Genomic DNA, 17,848 nt, shown 5'->3' with positions numbered 1-17,848 from the left:
TGAGGGTCATTTCCCACTTGTTTCCATTTCTCTGTGACGTGGGTAACGAGAGCAATCTACCTCTAGCCCAGTGTCCTGTCAGCTATAGGGCGTATTGGTGTTTACTCCTTCCCACCCTTGCTGTGTTGTGTATTTAGACTGTAAACTCTTTAAAGCGAAGCCTGTCTCTCCTTATGTGTTGTTACATCCCCTAACACAATGGAGCCCCTGCTCTTACCTGGAGACTCTACGTGCTACTGTAACAACAAAAAACAAAAAGAAAATGTGTTGAATAGATGTAAGTAATGCAACCTGTGGTATGAGCACACAGCAAAACAAGGTGCGAGTGAAGCATACCTGTGCTAGTGTCATCCACTAACACGGGTCACACCAGTAGTGAACATGTGCTAATGAGCAAACTAACCATGTAGGTCCCTGGAGAGTTTGCAATCTGATTACCACATGCTAAACCTTCACTGCATCACCTGGACTGCTGCTGCTACACTGGCTAGCTAAATTAGCCAGGGTATGCTTGCACACTTTAATTGGGTGACATAGACACACCTCTAGAGACCAGTTCTTTTGATGCTGCAGGAAGAGGACTAGAAACGCTCTCTGAGCTACTCCGACTTCAGGGAGATAAAAAGAAGAAGAAAATACCATAGTTCCATTCTTAAAGGTTTTATTCTGCTCCCCCAAAAGTCATCACTGAGACTTTTATTGACTTCAGTAGTATAAAACTGTACCTTAAAGGCCTGATTCAAAGCCCAGTAAAACCAATGGGAGTCTTTCCTTTTGGTTTTAACGGGCTTTGAGTTGGGTGGTAAGGGCCACATCTTTAATAAAGGACTTGGGTGTCCTAAGAGGTATTTGTATGGGATTGAGGTCCAAAATTATGATCCTGAAATTCCCCAGGCCCAGCTCTGGAGAAAAATAAACTAAATGGAGGCTTTACATTTTGAATCTGGAGTTTCCCCAGCACCTAGACTTTCCTCTATATGTGCCACAAACTTCCTCATTCTTGAAAGAGCTGAGTAGCTCAGCACTTTGCTAATGCCTAAGCTCAATTAGGATTCAGAAACTGGGCATTTCTCACTAGCTAATTCCTCCGAGAGGTTAGATCCAGAAGAGTCTCAGACCATGATAAATACCTAGTGACAGGTTTGAGCTCCACCCAAAATGGCTGCTACTTTCTCTAGGAAGTAGATGTGTTTAGATGTTCAGAGGAGAAGGAGGTGGCACCTCATTTACAGAATACCCTGGTGGTCAAAGCACTCACCAAGGAATGAGCGACCAGGGTTCAGTTCCCTTTCCGTGTGTAAGCAATTCAAACTGATATCTCTTATCTCCTAGGAACGTGCTCTAACTGTTAAGTAGGGATAGGGGCCTTCTTTAGTTTTACTGCCGAAGCTGTGTCACCGTGCAGAAGAGAGGGAGCGTGTGCGTAATGCCAGTTTATCGGTTGCAGACATTCACCCGGGCGCGAGGAGTCCTGGGTTCTGCTTCTTGTTCTCAGGACTCTTTCATATACGAGTACTTGTACACATGCAGGGAAGCTGCTCCAACACGCTGTAATTACAATGTGTTGAAGCAGACTTGGTTAATTAAGTCGGCTGGACCATGCTAATTAGTGCGCACCTGCAGCCTCCACGTCACATGTATTCAGTGTCCCCGTGTTTCAAAATGGCAGCAGGGGCACTTTAACTAGATCTCATTCAATGAGCTTTAGTTAAAGTGCCCCCGCTGCCATTTTGAAGCACGGGGACGCTGATACATGAGATGCTGAGGGTGCATTAATTAGAGCGCCTCTTGGACCTGCTCTAATTAAAGAGCCCCCTCATCCCTGGAGCATGTGTAAAAAGGCCCTAGGACATTAATGTGTCACTGGTCAAAATACATAAACAGTCCTTGGAGCAGAGACCTGAACCAGGGACTCCTTCCTGTCAGGTAAGTGCCCTAGCTCCTGACTGTAGAGTCAGATCATCTCTCTTTCTCTGTCCCAATGACTCTTGAAATCATTTGTCCAGAGTGGCCCAATTTCAGCTGAAGCAGTAGAGGGTGTCCTCATCCAGCTTACCCTCTAGCCTGATGGTTAAGGCACTGTACCAGAAGATGGGAGAAGAAGGGTTGAATTCCCTCAGGCAAGGAAAGGAATTGAACATGAGTCAATGCTAAGTGAATGTCTAGCAAGCAGGCCATGTATAAAAAGGGGGAGGCATTACCTCCTTTTAAAAGTGCGTGCATGAATGCCACGTGCCCCCGGAGGCTGGGGGGACACAGCGAGCTCCCGCAGGCAGCTGCGGCGGTGTTGGTGGCAAGAGGCGGGGAGGGTGGCGAGTAGCGACTGCCCGCAGGTGCCACCAGCAGCATGGGTGGCACTTTTTGCAGGGGGTGCACCACCAAGCTCAGGGGGTGCATGTGCACCCCCTATGCATCGCCAATGAGTGTGTGTACTTTGTAAGAAGTGGCCTAGCTAACTTACCTTCAAGGAAGGTTTTGGACTGTGCATCACAAGTAGATAGACACACCTCCTTGTGCCTTGAGGATCAGTAGTTAAGATTTTCCCCATGTCCTTTTTGTATCCCTCTTGGCTAGCTCTAGGCAGCTGTACAGTGAGTGGAACTCTGCAACTCCCTGCTTAGTATGCTAGGTGTCTTGGATCCCATCCTGAACTGACTGGTTATCACCACACAAAATCTAGGCACCCTGGGTACCTAACACTGGCTGCTGGATTCCACGCCAGGGCCGCAGTAGCATGTGACTTGTAGGCATCCAAGACTCTAAACACATGTGGAGCAGATGCATGGAGAGTGTAGGTATCATTTTTATATAGGTATATTCCACTTATAGGCTACTACTTTAATAATGTACAACAATGCTGTCAAGTGACCAGATCAAAAAGTCTTATGAGAGCAAGCTCTAGTGTTAGAAACCTACTTCCAAAAGTCATGTTGTTCTTACAATCTGTTTTCTGTTGCAGTATCTCCAGGCCCAGTGCTGAACTCTGGATTTGTACATATTTCAGCTCCCCAGACTATTTACTATCAGAGCTGTGGAGTGTGACAATGGTGTTTGTGTCCAATCTATCAAACGCCATTATCACACTAAATAGCTACTGTTAGATATGCCATCCATTTGCAGAAATAGGAGAGCTTTAAGCTATAATTTTTTTCCTGTAATGAGGAGTATGACAGTTTTGTTCATGTATGTCATGATGACTTTGCTCTTTTATAAGCAATTCTAAGATAATATGCAATAAATAAATACTGTGCTGTATGCATTGCTAGTTGTAAAATGTCTTGTTTAAGCACACATTGTTATCAACTTAATGCTCCCTATTTGCTCCTACAAAGAAGGGTAATCTTTCTTATATTCATGGGTTGTAATGATTTTATTTATATGTGTAAATGGTTTGTGCCTCCTCCTTTAGTTTTCTTCAGGGGAGACTTTTATTGAATTACATCCTGCAGCATGTTTTGAAGCTGTTTTGTAAGTATTTAATGCCTGTAGTTAACAAGTTTTATTTTGGAATATATTCTTCAATGAGACCTATTGTTGTACTGTACAAAACAAACTTATTGGATTTGTAATGGAACCAAATGAACAAATGATTTGCTGCCAACTCATCAAAGTGACAACAATATAAAAAAAACTCAGGTGTCTGGCAGACATTAAAACAATGGGGCAACTGGGATCAGAGGAATTTTATGCCCCATCCCAAACATCATGTCTCCTGTGCCTTATACTTCCCACAACAAGAGGAAAGAAACTTTGCCCACGATTCCCAGACTAACAGTGGGCCACTTCTTGCAAACCTTGGTATTATCTTGGGCTCAACTGTGGTTTTTTTCCCCCTTAGTATTCTCTGTATTTGCACATATGCAAACTTTTCTGTGTCATATAGTAAGGTAGCCGCCACAACCTTAAGTAACTGTGCCACAGATACGCACAATCATTGAATGTCACCCATGTTCAGCAGCAGAACAAGGCCCACAAGGGGAGAATGAAACATTGACTTTGTACCCTTCACAAATATAGCTGTTTTTATTGCTGTCCAACTTGCTGGTAGGTCTCAGGCTAGGTCTGCCCTGGCTGTATAGTTATGCTGGGATACATTGGCAGCAAAATATTTCTTGCTGGACACAGGTTTTACCAGAAAAGCTTCTGCCAGATCCCCTGAGTGAAATAAGCTATGTCACCAGAAGTGCAATTGTGCTAGTAATAGCTGTCTGCACTAGAGGACTTCACTGGCACAAGCTGTGTTGGTCAAATCATACCTAATCAACCCTTGTGTGGCATGGCCACACTGGGAGAAGTTTCTAGTATAATTCTAGCTTTAGGCCTTCTCTACACTGAGCCATCTGCAGCGGCTTCATGTGATGGGGATCAAAGTGCATCATGGAAAAACAACAGCAGCTGAAGGGATCAACTCAGTCAGCAGAAGGCATGGGAATTTCAAGTTACAATGTTTTGCACTTACAATGTTTCTAAATTGACACCCGGTTTCAACTTTATGACATCAGTTTCGACTTCACAACGTTTGATCTGATGCAGCGCCATGCCAGCAAACAAGTTTGCTGCATCGCGCATCTCCTCGGTGAACATCTGTCCAAACTTCCTTGGACACTTTCTTTAAGAAAGCAGACAAGACTCCAGAGAAACCTGCAGCCAAGACTCCTGAGAAGAGTCCAGCCAAGAACCTTTCAAAAAGTCCAACCAAGTGCCTTTCAAGAAGTCCAGCAAAGTCACCTCAAAGAAGTCCTTCCAAATCGATATGATTGCTATTTACAATATAAATACATTAATGTAGCTATATTACTCATCTATAATTGATCAAGAACAAAATTCTGGGATATTTTTGGTGAAAATAGGGTATTGGGCCTTGGTTCAGGAACAAATCCCCCATTATAACGTTGTTTCTTATGAGAAAATTGGTTCTGAATTACAACGTTTCAACTTAAGATGCAGTTTTCAGGAACCAATTGTATCGTAAGTCCGAGGACTGACTATATGTCTTCTGCCAGTGGCTGGAGAGCAGCAGGCTCTGGTTAGAGAAGTGATGTAATTCTGCTGGTCTGTCCAAGAGGTTTCTGTCCTTGTGCAGAAGCATGTGTAGCAATGGATTCATAATTTTGCAGGCAGAACCTGAGTTCTGATGGCAAAACTACATCGTGAGGAGTGGGGCCTTCAGTTGGCTTCTAGAGAGAGAGCCATTAACAGCTTGTCAGCCTTGCCTCAAGCATATAAATCAATGGAAAAGTAGAAAATTGCAGGTATTTCCTTCTGCAATAGATTTCTTACCCTACAAATCAGAGTACAACAAATAATATTTCATAAGTAACTACTGTTTTCTTTGGATATCTTTGAATAAGCCTATTTCTATGCCCCTTTTGATTTGGTTTTTACCAAAATAAGCAATTCACAGAAGGGTGCTCGCTGTTAAACTGCCTCTCCCATCCTCAAGGTAGGCACTGGATTTGCTTTTGTAGGGCATGTCCAGACAAGCCCACATGTGCCTCTTGCTACATCTCAAAGCAGTTTGAGATGCGGCAAGAGGCATGCTGGGAACAAAAAAAGTTCCCCGCACTGTGTATTTGCTGCACGGGCTCAAAATTTGATACCTGGATATCCAGGTATCAAAAAATAACCAGCAGAAAAAAAAAGGGTGGCAGAGCATGGTCCAGGACCATGCCCTGAGGCAACCAGAGGCACAGGTCCTCCAAAGAGACACTCTGGTAGCCAGCCAGAGCATCTCTATGCTTGTCCCCTGCCCCGGTGCTGCAGCACACTGCAGCACATGTGGGGCAAGGAGCGGTGCAGGCTGCAGCACCCTGGACCCGGGCTCGGTTCTAAGTAAGTAGGGGGGACATGGAAAGGGAGGAGGCTGCAAGGATGCAGGGGATGTGGGGGGGCAGCTCAGGAAGGGCAGGTTCCCCATCTGCCTGGCCACCCCCCGCAGGGCTCCATGCCCCCCTGTATGACCTCAGCCCTGCCCTGCCTGGTCCACAGCTCACTGGCTGCAGTAGCAGTGACTGTTGGGGGACTTGGGGCCTCCTGGCACAGCCCCACCGCACGGTGTGGGGTGGGGCAGGGCAGCGCAGATCAGCCCTGGTTGCCTGGCACCCAGCACTTTCTGTGCCACAGTGCACGGGCCCGGCCTGGCTCAGTGCAGGGCCGTGCACCTTCAGGCAGCTCTGGGCAGCTTAAGCTGTCACCCAGGGCCCCATGCCACCTGAGTGGCATGCTTGCCCCTCCCCCACCCTCACATAAGTGAAGACAGGGGGGTTCGTAGGGTGATAGGCATGCCAAACATCCACCAGAGAGTAGTCCATCAGGATCTCCCTGAGGATGACCCTGGCGGCCTGGTTCCGCTCCCTGCCCAACCAGTCTCGTGCATCTAGGGTGAAGTTAAAGTCCTCACCAAGGGCCAGGCAGTCACAAGGGTTGAGGGTGCCAATGTAAGTGGCCACCTGGCGGGAAAAAAACTGCCAACTCCGGGTCCTTCACAAGGGTGTACACATTCAGAAGGTTAAGGGACAGCCCCTGCACTTGGACCTGGAGGTGAAACAGGTGCTCCGGCACCACCTCAACATCCTGGAGAATCTCTGGCTGCAGGCCTAGGGAGAACAGGCAACCCTGCAGGAGGTGGCCAAGAGGTGACTAAAAAGACTCTGCCTCCCCACTCTAGCTGCCAATTAGGCTCATCAGCTGGAGTCATCAGGGTTTCCTGCAAGAATACCTTCCCACCCCCAGCTGTGGAGGAGGCTGAAGAGGAGCCCTTCCCACTGCCCTTGCCCATAGTCTTTGATGCTGGGGGGAGGGGGCTTGGGAACCCCCCTGGGGGGGCATGGCCAGGGGAGACCCCCTGGCCCTGTTGGCTCTCTGCTGGAGTCCCGCCTGCCCCTGCAATGGAGTTTGCAGGCTTCTCTACTCTCGGAGGTGGTTGGTTGTATTCTGCCTCTGGGGTGGGGGCTGCAGGGGCATGCACCCGCTCAGGGGCTAGGCTGGGATCTGCTCTCATAGTGGAGGCTGTAGGAATCTCTGTGGGGGCATCTGTTCCCCCCCCCCCCCCGCCAAAGGTTTCTGCCCTGCCATTGCTTCACATGAGGGAGGAGAAAACAATAAAGAAAAACAAAATATACAGTGGGGCTGGTGAACCTAATAGGGGCAGGCTGGGATTGTGGGAGAAATGTGTGTGGGGGGGGAACAGGAAAAAAAATGGGAGGGCTATGCTTGGGGAATGTAGGGGAGGGGGAACACACACAAGGGCTGGGGCGACTCAAGCTGGCTTACTCATCCACACAACAAACACTAGGACAGGGGGAGTAGACCACAGGATTTACCACACAAGGGCAAAAACACACTGGGAAGACTGCTGAGGCAGATGTAAAAGATGGGCGGAGTGGTGGAGGGGCTTTGTTTTTTGAAGATCAGTCCAGGAGCCATTCAGGCCTCCAGCCGGGCACTCAGCAGTAGAGCAATAGGCAGGAAAACAAAGCAGGATCAGATGTGGAGGTCAAAGTGGAGGTGAAGGTGGTCTGTCAAGGCAGGTGGGGCAGGCAAGGCACCATTAGGCTCTGGCAGTGATAGCGGGAGAGGGGCCCACAGGCAGTGCAGGCTCCCTCCCCAGGCTGTCACCTGACCTCAACTTGGTGGTGGGCTGGGCAGCAGGCCGGAACAGGAGTGCAGAAGCTGAGGTGTATTGCTGGAGTGTGGTGCAGTGTGGTGGGCCCCACCCCAAGGGGAGGCAGCAGCATGCAGCAGAGGACCTCCCTGGGGGCAGGCAGCAACAGCACCAGCAGCAGCTCAAGACAGGAAGGGGTGCAGCCTATTTATCCCCAAAAGCTCTGAGAACAAGCCAGCAGCTAGCAGTAGCCAGAGGCAAGAAAGGGCCTGACCATCTTCTCCCCAGAAGCTCCTGAGACCAAGCTTGCAGTAGCGGTAGCAACAGCAACACCAACATCAGCAGCCTGGGACAGGAAGGGGTGTACTTAGCTCCTGTCTATTTGTAACATTCAAATTCCATGGGCCCTAAGGCCCACCTGGCTAACTAGTAACCCCTATTGTATGGGGCTAATGGGTGAATGCTACAAAATACTTGGGACAACTAATGAAAGAAAGAGGATAGGAGTGTTGTGTGGGTCAAAATGTGAAAATAAGTGTGCCTGAGGGGGACACCGAGCAGAGGCCCCTGGGCTGCACCCACGGGTCCTCAAAAGCATCCAAGGAACCGGTGGATTCTGCCCACTGGTGCTTTGCCCGGAAGTGTACACAGACAAGTGAGAGGAAAGCAGGCCCGCTGTCTCCAGGCACCCTTCCGCCAGAGCCTCCGTCTCGGTCAAGTACAGGGCCCACTTGACCAGGGTCAGGGCCAGGGCCAGGAGGAGGTTGACCAGGAGGTCCCGGGACTTGGTGGGGCCATGGATGGGGTGACCAAAAACAAAAAGGTGGGGGGTGAAATTCAACCAGAACCTCAGGAGAAGGTTCTGGAGGTGGAGGTGGAGGGGCTGCAGCCTGGCACATTTGAGGGTCATGTGTGCCAGGGTTTCCCTTTGCCCGCAGAAGAGGCAGGAGACTGGGGTGTCTGTGAAGCTTGTCACTTACACACCCATGGCAATGGCTCCATGGAGGAGCCACCAGCTGTGGTCCCCAGTGGCTTGTGGGATGAGGGTGGAGTACAGACTCAGCTACTGGGGTGCCCCAGCCTCACTGAGCAGGTCCCACCACTTGGTATCTGGGCAGGATGCAAGGGTGGCATGATGGACAGTGCGGCACACGAGTGTGTAGAGGTGGTGGCGATGGACGGTGAAAAAGTGGACCGGACTGGTGTCCTTCAGTCGGCTCAGGTGGTGGAGTGGGGAGCGCCATGAGGCCAGGGGAGGTGCCATCTCCACAACAAACTATGGTGGGCTGGAGGACATGGGGGCAGGTAGGACCTGATCAACAAAGGCAAGGGCGTCAGAAGGTAGGGCAGAATTCACCTCCTGAATGAGATGCCAGGTTGCACGTGTCATCGGTAGACCCATGCACCAGGCCAGCTGAGCAAGGTCCACCCACTCCTGCCTATCATAGTCCAGAAGGTCTCCAATATGGGTGATACCAGCCAGGATCAACCTGTGTCACAACCAGGGCACCTCTGCTGTCAGCACCTCCAGCTGGGGGCCCCAGAAGCTCCAGAGAGCAAGTAGCCCTGAACTGCTCCCAAGGGCAGGTTTTTATATTGCTGGGGCCAGCACAGGTGTAGGCCCCAGGCTCTAGCTCCCCCTGGGTGCAGATCCAGGAGGAGCTGGGCAGGGTTATTTTGCCCCAAGTGGCACAACTTGTTCCACCGAAGTGCATGTCCGGGCATGTGCACTGAGGCAAAAATTCCCAGCACAAATTTGTGCCACCTTATTTGAGCTGCAAGCACACGTGCCTTCATGTGTGGACGTGCCCATAGAGGAAGTGATGGCACCCTAACACGGTTGCATTTTTGTGGGTTAGGTTGCTATGGGGCTATGTTTCCTATCTGCACAAGCTGCTGCCAGTGGACATTGGCAGGGAGTTCAGAGACTTCTTAGAGACTGGGTAAAACAAAGGCAGTAACTTGTAGTGAGGTTTAGCACCATAGTAGAAATACAGCTTGCAGTCCATATGCAGACTGCATGTGGCTGTGACCTGTGGAAACTAGCTGAGCTAGCTATGGAGCTCCTGGCACTCAGTTTGAGGTTAGAAAAATCTATGATTGATCTGTTGGTCTTGGGGCTATTGATATTTGTAATACAGTTAATTTCAGAGTGCCTTCAAGCTTGTCAACATTCAAAATATTCATAAAATAATTGCCATGCTTGACAGACTTTCTGAGCTATGCAGGTATGACAGATGGTTCTCATATATGTAACCTATGCCTGCCATTTCATACAAGCAGGTCTATTTACAGGAAAGGTCCTACTCCATCATTATGCAGGCCCTTGTTGACCACTGTGGCATATCCATGGACATCTATATAGAAGAGACAAAATGACAGCATGAGAATAGGGTGTTCTGTGCATCTGGACTATTTCAACAAGTCCAATATGTTGTTTCACCCTAATACAGTCATCAAAGGTTATATGTACTTGCTTACCGTAGTAATAGATGACCCACTGTGCCCTCTGCTACCCCAGGTGATGAAGACTTTTACTGTTATGTGCCAACCCTACAACAATTGAACTATGTGTTGAGAAAGTTCCAGATTTTGACAGAATACATCTTTGACCAAGTATAAATGTGAAACAGTTCTGCTTACTGACTATTTTTCGCGATAGTGCCTTTAATGTCATCCATTTGATGATAAAATCCTAGAAATGTAGGGTATGAAGGACTTCAGGAGACCATCTAATCCAACTCCCTTCTCTGAGGAAGGATCAAAACCACCTCTGGTAGGTGGTTTTTTTAATCTGTTCTTTAAAACCTGCAGAGATGGGGATTCCACAACCTCCCTATGCTATGTTCTCCAGTGCTTAAATATACTTATAGAAAGATGGTTCTTTCTAATGTCTAATCTAATGCTTCTTTGCTGCAAATTAATTATACATTATGTAAGATATAGTATATAAAATATTATAACCTAATTGATAATCTAATGATGTTGTTGTCCTATGGACTTTCTCCAATTTGTCTATGTGATTTTTAAAGTGTGGTGCAGAAAACTAGGCACAGTATCCCAGCAAAGGCCTTAACACCAGCTAAGCAGAGAACAGTGAATCCCTCTTATTTCACATACAACACTCTTGCTACTACATCTCAGTGTGACATTTGCAACAGCATCACATTGTTGACTTGTATTTAGGTTATGATCTGCTATAATCCCCAGGTCCTTTTTTGTAGTGCTGCTTAGCTAGTTATTTCCTCTTTTGTATTTGTAGTACTTTGCACTTAACTTCACTGAATTTCTTATTGATTTTGTGCTGCTCCTTCAATTTACCAAGTCCATTTTGAATGTTATTCCAGACATTCAAAGTTATTCCTAGCTCTCACAGGTAGGTATTAGGGCTGTGTGAAACTTCAGCAGCTGTTTTGGCCTGTTTCGGCACCTGAAACACCAAATCCAAATCAGAACAGGAGACCAAGAAAAAGCTCTAAAATGAAACGAAAGCATCCGAAACGTTTTGGAAAATGTTGGCGTTTCGGAGCCGTGGTTGCAGGGAAACAGAAACTCAGAAGAGGGAGGGAGAAGAGGTGGGGAAGAACTGCTCTGATAGTGACACCTGTAGCTGGGCAGTGCCTGCAATCTGTCCCTGAGGTCCCTTCCAATCCCAATGCTCTGGGGGAGGGACAGCAGTCTGCTGTCATCCTGCATGCAGATCCAGGGGCCGAGTCTGGCACAGCCTGGATCTATGTGAAGGATGACAGCAGGCTGCCACTCGTCCTAGCCAGCAGCAGCAGCCTTCTGTCATCCCCAGCACAGATTCGGGGGCCTGCACACCCTGGGAGGAGTCTGGCAGAGCCCTGCAGCCCTCTCGGGGGCATGGGCCCCTGAATCAGCGTGCAGGATGACAGCACGCTGCTGCTGCCGGCAAGTGATACAAGTTTTGCTTTGAACAGTTTGAAGTGCAGTTTCACAAAAGCCCCTGCACCTATTTCCTTGAAAGCTGGTAGGCTTCATGCCTGCTGAAGGGGCTACCATCCCTGCAATTTTCATCCAAATCAGCCACAAAATGACAAATTTATAGGTATTTTAGTGATTCCCCATTATAGTCTATAGCTGAATCTCTGAAACAGCGTCAAAATTCCTAAATGGTTTTGGCCGAATCGAATCAGGACAGTGATCTGAAACACTGAATCAAGTCACTGTTCCTCAGATTTGCCTGAATCCAAATCTGAATTGGAGCAGAGCCATTTTGCACAGCCCTAGTAGGTATCATTTGTAAATACATTCCCTCCTCCAAGTTATTAATGGAAATACTGAAAGCACTGAACAGAACAGGGCTTGGGAGAAACCTCTGCAGTATCCCTCTTCAAATGGCCTCCTTACTGTAATTTAATCTAAACTATGGTTGCCTAGTGTGCTGATAAGAATATCATGGGGATTGTGATAAAAACCTTATTAAAGTCAAACTATATCCTATCTATTGCTTCCTCCATATCTGCTTGGCCATTTACTCTGTCAAAGAAGGAAATTAGATTATTTTCATATGATTTGCAATTGAGAAATCCAGGTTGGTTGTTACCTACTGCTTTATTACCCTCTGGCAGTTTGCAAGATGATTATTTAATACTTTCTTCTGAGTATTAAACTACAGGCGGTCATTAATTCTCTGGGTTCTTCTTTGACTCCTTTTAAAAAGTTGGTACTATGGTTACCCTTCTCCTGCCTCCTACCAGTGGATGCTATTGGTTCAGGGAGTGCATCTGACAGGTCCATAAATACTCTTGGCTAAAATTCATCAAGCCTTGATTATATGAACACATCTAACTTTTACCTAATTATTCTTCAACTTGTTCTTTCCCAGTGTTCCTACTCCCTTCTCCTCAGTTTTGACCATGTTAAGCATTTGGTCACAATTAACCCTTTTGCAAGGACTGATGCAGAAAATTCATTTGACCATTTCAGCTTTCTGTGTCTTCTGTCTTAGTTCTCCCCTTTCCCTTAAGCTGTTGTCCTGCACTTTCTTCCTTCTTTCTCTTTCATCTAAGATATTCACAGAACCTTTCCTTATTCCATTTAAAATGCTATAGCAATTGTACTCACTTCCTTGGCTTTTCTGGTTTTGTCCATATCTGCTCGTGCTGTTCTTGTATACTCATTCTTGGATATATGTCTTTATTTCCTCTTCTATTTGGACTAGTTCTGGGGTGTGATAACACAGTCACTGGATCTGGCCTGCTGCTTCTGCCTGCTCATCCAGCTCCAGTCCAGAACAGGCTAGGTGGTTTCCATGGCATGTCAGTGAACCTCTTTACTGGAGAGGGGACGGGACACGAGCTTTGCCTGCACTGGGGCCAGGCAGCTGGGAAATGCACTCGTGCTGTCACAATTTTTTCCCCAGCCACCCTACTCCCATACTGTGGTGTGCGAGCTGTGAGAGGCCCAGGCAGCTGCAAACTGCATCCACATTGGTTACTTCTACGCCCCCCAGCCGGTTCAGTTGTGGTGCACATGTAGTTTTTAGCCAGTAGGCAGCTATGTTGTGGCTGGGTGGCTGGGCGGCTTTCAGCTATGCCCATGCCACAACTGGGTGAAGCGGGGCGGGAGAAAGGAGTGGGAAGAAGTGGTGGCAGTGTGGATGCAGCTTGCAGATGCCTGGCCAGTGTGCGTGCCGGGTCTGACCCAGGTCGCTTTCGTCGCTCTGCACGCGGGCTGTGGCCAGCAGCCCGGGCAGGCCAGATCGGAGAGGGCGGGCGCCGAGCTAGAATTGGGCACAGACACGTAACGGTTGATTTTAAGATTATTTTACTTACACCGAGATGGTCGTGGTGTAGGCTGAGAACTTGCTTGAGTTGCGGTTACAACAAAAAACACGAACACACGTGGAGGTTGCAAGGCTCCACGCAGACAGAACACGAACAATCACGTGGAGGTTGCTAGGCTCCACGCAGACAAACTCCGGATGTCCAGGACAAGCGCGCATTAAACTCATCGTTACGTCTTATAGTAGGCTCCGTTCGAAGACGGGAAGAGGTGGGCGGTGGATCAGGCCGCCAAACTCCTCTGAGCGACACACAGGGTTTCTATTACCCTGCCACGCGCACCCAGAGTCCCCACGAGATGGATGCGGAGTCCTCTTCGGCTTGGGCGGAAACTGCTCAAGCCTCTTATACGGCTAGCAGGCCAATCCCTAGCCGCCATGTGTGAATAATTTAGCACTAGCCAATTCTGGGGCACGAATTTGCATACGACGAGCGGGAACTCTTTGCACGGTGCATTTCTGTGTTGCAAAGGGAAATGCACCCTGCAAAGATAGCTGCAAAGTGGCTGGAACGCTCCCCTGCACGCGGGTTCTCTGCGCAGCAGAACTCCTCCGTGCAATGAAGTTGCAAACCCACGGGGATAATTCTTAGTGCCGAAGCGCGCACAAAAAAAATCAGACCTTTGGGTCATGACAGCCAGATGCCTGGCAGGTCCTCTGCATCTGTATCTGCATCACAGCAGGAGGCTGGGACAAGCAGTCATGGCATAGGCACAGCTCTCAGCTTCTTGGCCCCAGTGTAGGTGCATAGATAACTCCTGCTGCTGACATGCTGCCAAAGCCACCCAGCCAATACAAGACCAGAGCCGGGTTGTTCCAATCTACATCATGTTAAAGGTTGCCAGCTGCTGGCCTAGACAATCTTTGGGTTCCCTTCCAAACCCATATGCCTCTGTTGCGTATTTCATGGAGTATGCGAGACAAAGGGGCAGTACTTTGAGATGGGCTGGATTGTCATGATTGTGGAGCTCCATTGTGTTCACAGACTACTAACAAAAGCATGTGTTAGTGTTGTAGGGCATACATGAGCAAAGTCTGTAAATGTTGCCATTTGCATGTGCATATTCAGGCAGTGAAATGGGGCCCATGCCATATTTGGTTACTGCTGGGTGCTTAAATGTCATGTTTATGGCTGCATTAAAGAGCTGAAGATTCATTTCTATTCAGCTTTCCTGGCATATACATATGCTAAACCAGTAAGCATACTGATTATCCTAACACAATGAATGAATGCATAAGCACATTTCTCACAGGAGGGCCACTCTTTCTCCAATCTCTCAGTCCTGATCCTCAAGGGAAACTTACACAACACGTCCCAGAGACGAGCCTATGAGCTCCACTTCATCAACCTGCTGGATACTAGAGATCAGGGACTAAACATAGACATTGGATTTTTGACACATTACAATCTGCCTGGCAACTGACTCCCCAGCCCAGCCCAGCCCAGCCCAGCCCCTGGCTTCTTTACTTTTCATTCCATCCAGGAAGAGCACACACCAACTGCTGCAGCTTCCTCAGCCTGACGAAGGGGTTTTGAACCCGAAAGCTTGCTTAATAACTATTCTCCAACCATTTGGGTTGGTCTAATAAAAGATATCAAATTCACCCAAGGAACCTTGTAAGCACTAGATAAAATTTGAAAAATAAATTCATGGAGTCTCAGGACTAGTTCCTCACTGCTGGCCTTGTAGATTTAAGCAGGTATGCTATGCAGTCCAGTAGCCTTGTTGTTTTTGGTTTACTTGATGGCACACTAGACTTCTTCTGAGGTAGGAGGCTTGGCAAGAGATCCCCTTTCAGGGTGTTGGGGGATGGTCTTTGATGGCAGTAGCTATCACAGTCAACTTACAGTTCAGGAGTGCCTCAAAGTGCTTTCAATCTAGCTTGGATAGTTTTGTTGTCTTTGAGGAGTGTTGAGACATCCTGCAATTGCAAGAAAATAGGACTGTGGGAATTTGGGCAGTAGGTGGCTTTTGTTGCCCAGAAAAAGCTATATGCATGTCATGTTTGTCAGCATAGAGATAGATCTCCTTGGCCGTATCCTGCCATCACTGATTTGTGATTTCCTGGATATATTCTTTGAGCTTTGGCTTTGGGAAGCTGATATTACTTCTGCTGCTGAGATGAAGTGTCATTTTGCCAAGCAGAATAAGCCCTTCTCTTTTGGTTGAGGGGGGCTTGGATCTTAGTGTCACTCTCATCAAACCAGTCTTGGTGTCGATGTGTGGTATGGCTAATGTTTTCAGCACAGGCCATATGGATGGCAATTTTAAACCCCTTCCTTCGTTTGAGGGCAGGGGAGAGAGCTTTTCATAAAGACACTGTTGGAGATCACTCCAGACCTTTGCATATTGAAGAGATTTGGTGTTGATTCATAGATTCATAGATGCTAGGGTCAGAAGGGACCTCAACAGATCATCGAGTCCGACCCCCTGCATAGGCAGGAAAGAGTGCTGGGTTCAGATGACCCCAGCTAGATGCGTATCTAACCTCCTCTTGAAGACCCCCAGGGTAGGGGAGAGCACCACCTCCCTTGGGAGCCCGTTTCAGACCTTGGCCACTCAACTGTGAAGTTCTTCCTAATGTCCAGTCTAAATCTGCTCTCTGCTAGCATGTGACTATTATTTCTTGTAACCCCCGGGGGCGCCTTGGTGAATAAAACCTCACCAATTCCCTTCTGTGCCCCCGTGATGGACTTATAGGCAGCCACAAGGTCGCCTCTCAACCTTCTCTTGCGGAGGCTGAAGAGGTCCAGGTGCCCCAGTCTGTCCTCATAGGGCTTGGCCTGCAAGCCCTTAACCATACGAGTGGCCCTTCTCTGGACCCTCTCCAGGTTATCCACATCCCTCTTGAAATGTGGTGCCCAAAACTGCACGCAGTACTCCAACTGCGGTCTGACCAGCGCCCGATAGAGGGGAAGTATCACCTCCTTGGATCTGTTCGTCATGCATCTGTTGATGCACAATAAAGTGCCATTAGCTTTTCTGATGGCTTTGTCACACTGCCGACTCATGTTCATCTTGGAATCCACTAGGACTCCAAGATCCCTTTCCGCTTCCATTCCACCCAGCAGGTCATTCCCTAGGCAGTAGGTATGCTGGACATTTTTCCTGCCTAGGTGCAGCACTTTGCATTTCTCCTTGTTGAACTGCATTCTGTTGTTTTCTGCCCATATCTCCAACCTGTCCAGGTCTGCTTGCAGCTGTTCCCTGCCCTCCGGCATGTCCACTTCTCCCCACAGTTTTGAGTCATCCGCAAACTTGGACAGAGTACACTTCACTCCCTCGTCCAAGTCACTGATGAAGACATTAAAGAGTATCGATCCAAGGACCGAGCCCTGCGGGACCCCACTGCCCACACCCTTCCAGGTCAATACTGACCCATCCACTATGACTCTCTGGGTGTGACCCTCTAGCCAATTTGCCACCCACCGGACCGTGTAGTCATCCAAGTCACAGCCTCTTAACTTGTTCACCAGTATGGTGTGGGATACCATATTGAAGGCCTTCCTGAAGTCTGAGGAAACGACATCCACCCCTACTCCTGCGTCCAGGTGTTTTGTAACCTGGTCATAAAAAGAGACTAGATTGGTCAGGCATGATCTACCTGCTACGAACCCATGCTGGTTTTCTCTCAGCATAATTTGTCCTGCCGGGCTCTCACAAATGTGAGCCTTGATAATTTTTTTGAAGACTTGGCCAAGGATGGAGGTGAGACTGACTGGCCTATAGTTGCCTGGGTCCTCCTTCCTCCCCTTCTTGAAAATGGGGACCACATTGGCCCTTTTCCAGTCCTCCAGGACCTGGCCCACACGCCATGAGTGTTCAAATATTCCCGCCAGTGGCTGTGCAATGATGTTGGCCAGTGCCTTCAGCACCCTTGGATGGAGCTCATCCGGGCCTGCCAACTTAAAGGTATCCAGTTCCTCCAAGTGACTCTGCACCATCTCAGGGTCTACGCATGACAGTCTGGTGCCTTGCTGCTGCCTCTCTACAACCCCAGTGAGAGACTTGTCGTGCCCCTCACTTAGGAACACTGAGGCAAAGAACTCGTTGAGGAGTTCAGCCTTGTCCCCCCTGTCTGTCACCAATTGCTTCTGCCCATTTAGTAGGGGTCCTATTCCTCCCTGGGCCTTCCTTTTACTCCCTATATATCTAAAAAACAATTTTTTTGTTATCCTTTACTTGGGATGCCATCCTCAGCTCCATGGTAGCTTTGGCCTGTCTAACTGCCTCCCTACAAGCGCGAGCAGGGAAGGTATACTCCTCTTTGGTATTCTCTCCCTGTTTCCATTTTTTATATGCTTCCCTTTTAGTCCGCAGGCTGCCCTGGATTTCTCTGGTCAGCCAAGAAAGCCTCCTGGCCCCTTTCCCTTTTTTTCCTCGCATCGGGATCATCTCCCTCTGTGCCCGAAGGATCATTTCCTTAAGGTACAGCCA

This window comes from Alligator mississippiensis, chromosome 3, assembly GCF_030867095.1.
Source record: "Alligator mississippiensis isolate rAllMis1 chromosome 3, rAllMis1, whole genome shotgun sequence".
NCBI classification, from domain to species: Eukaryota; Metazoa; Chordata; order Crocodylia; family Alligatoridae; genus Alligator; species Alligator mississippiensis.
Note: the sequence above shows the minus strand (reverse complement) of the source record.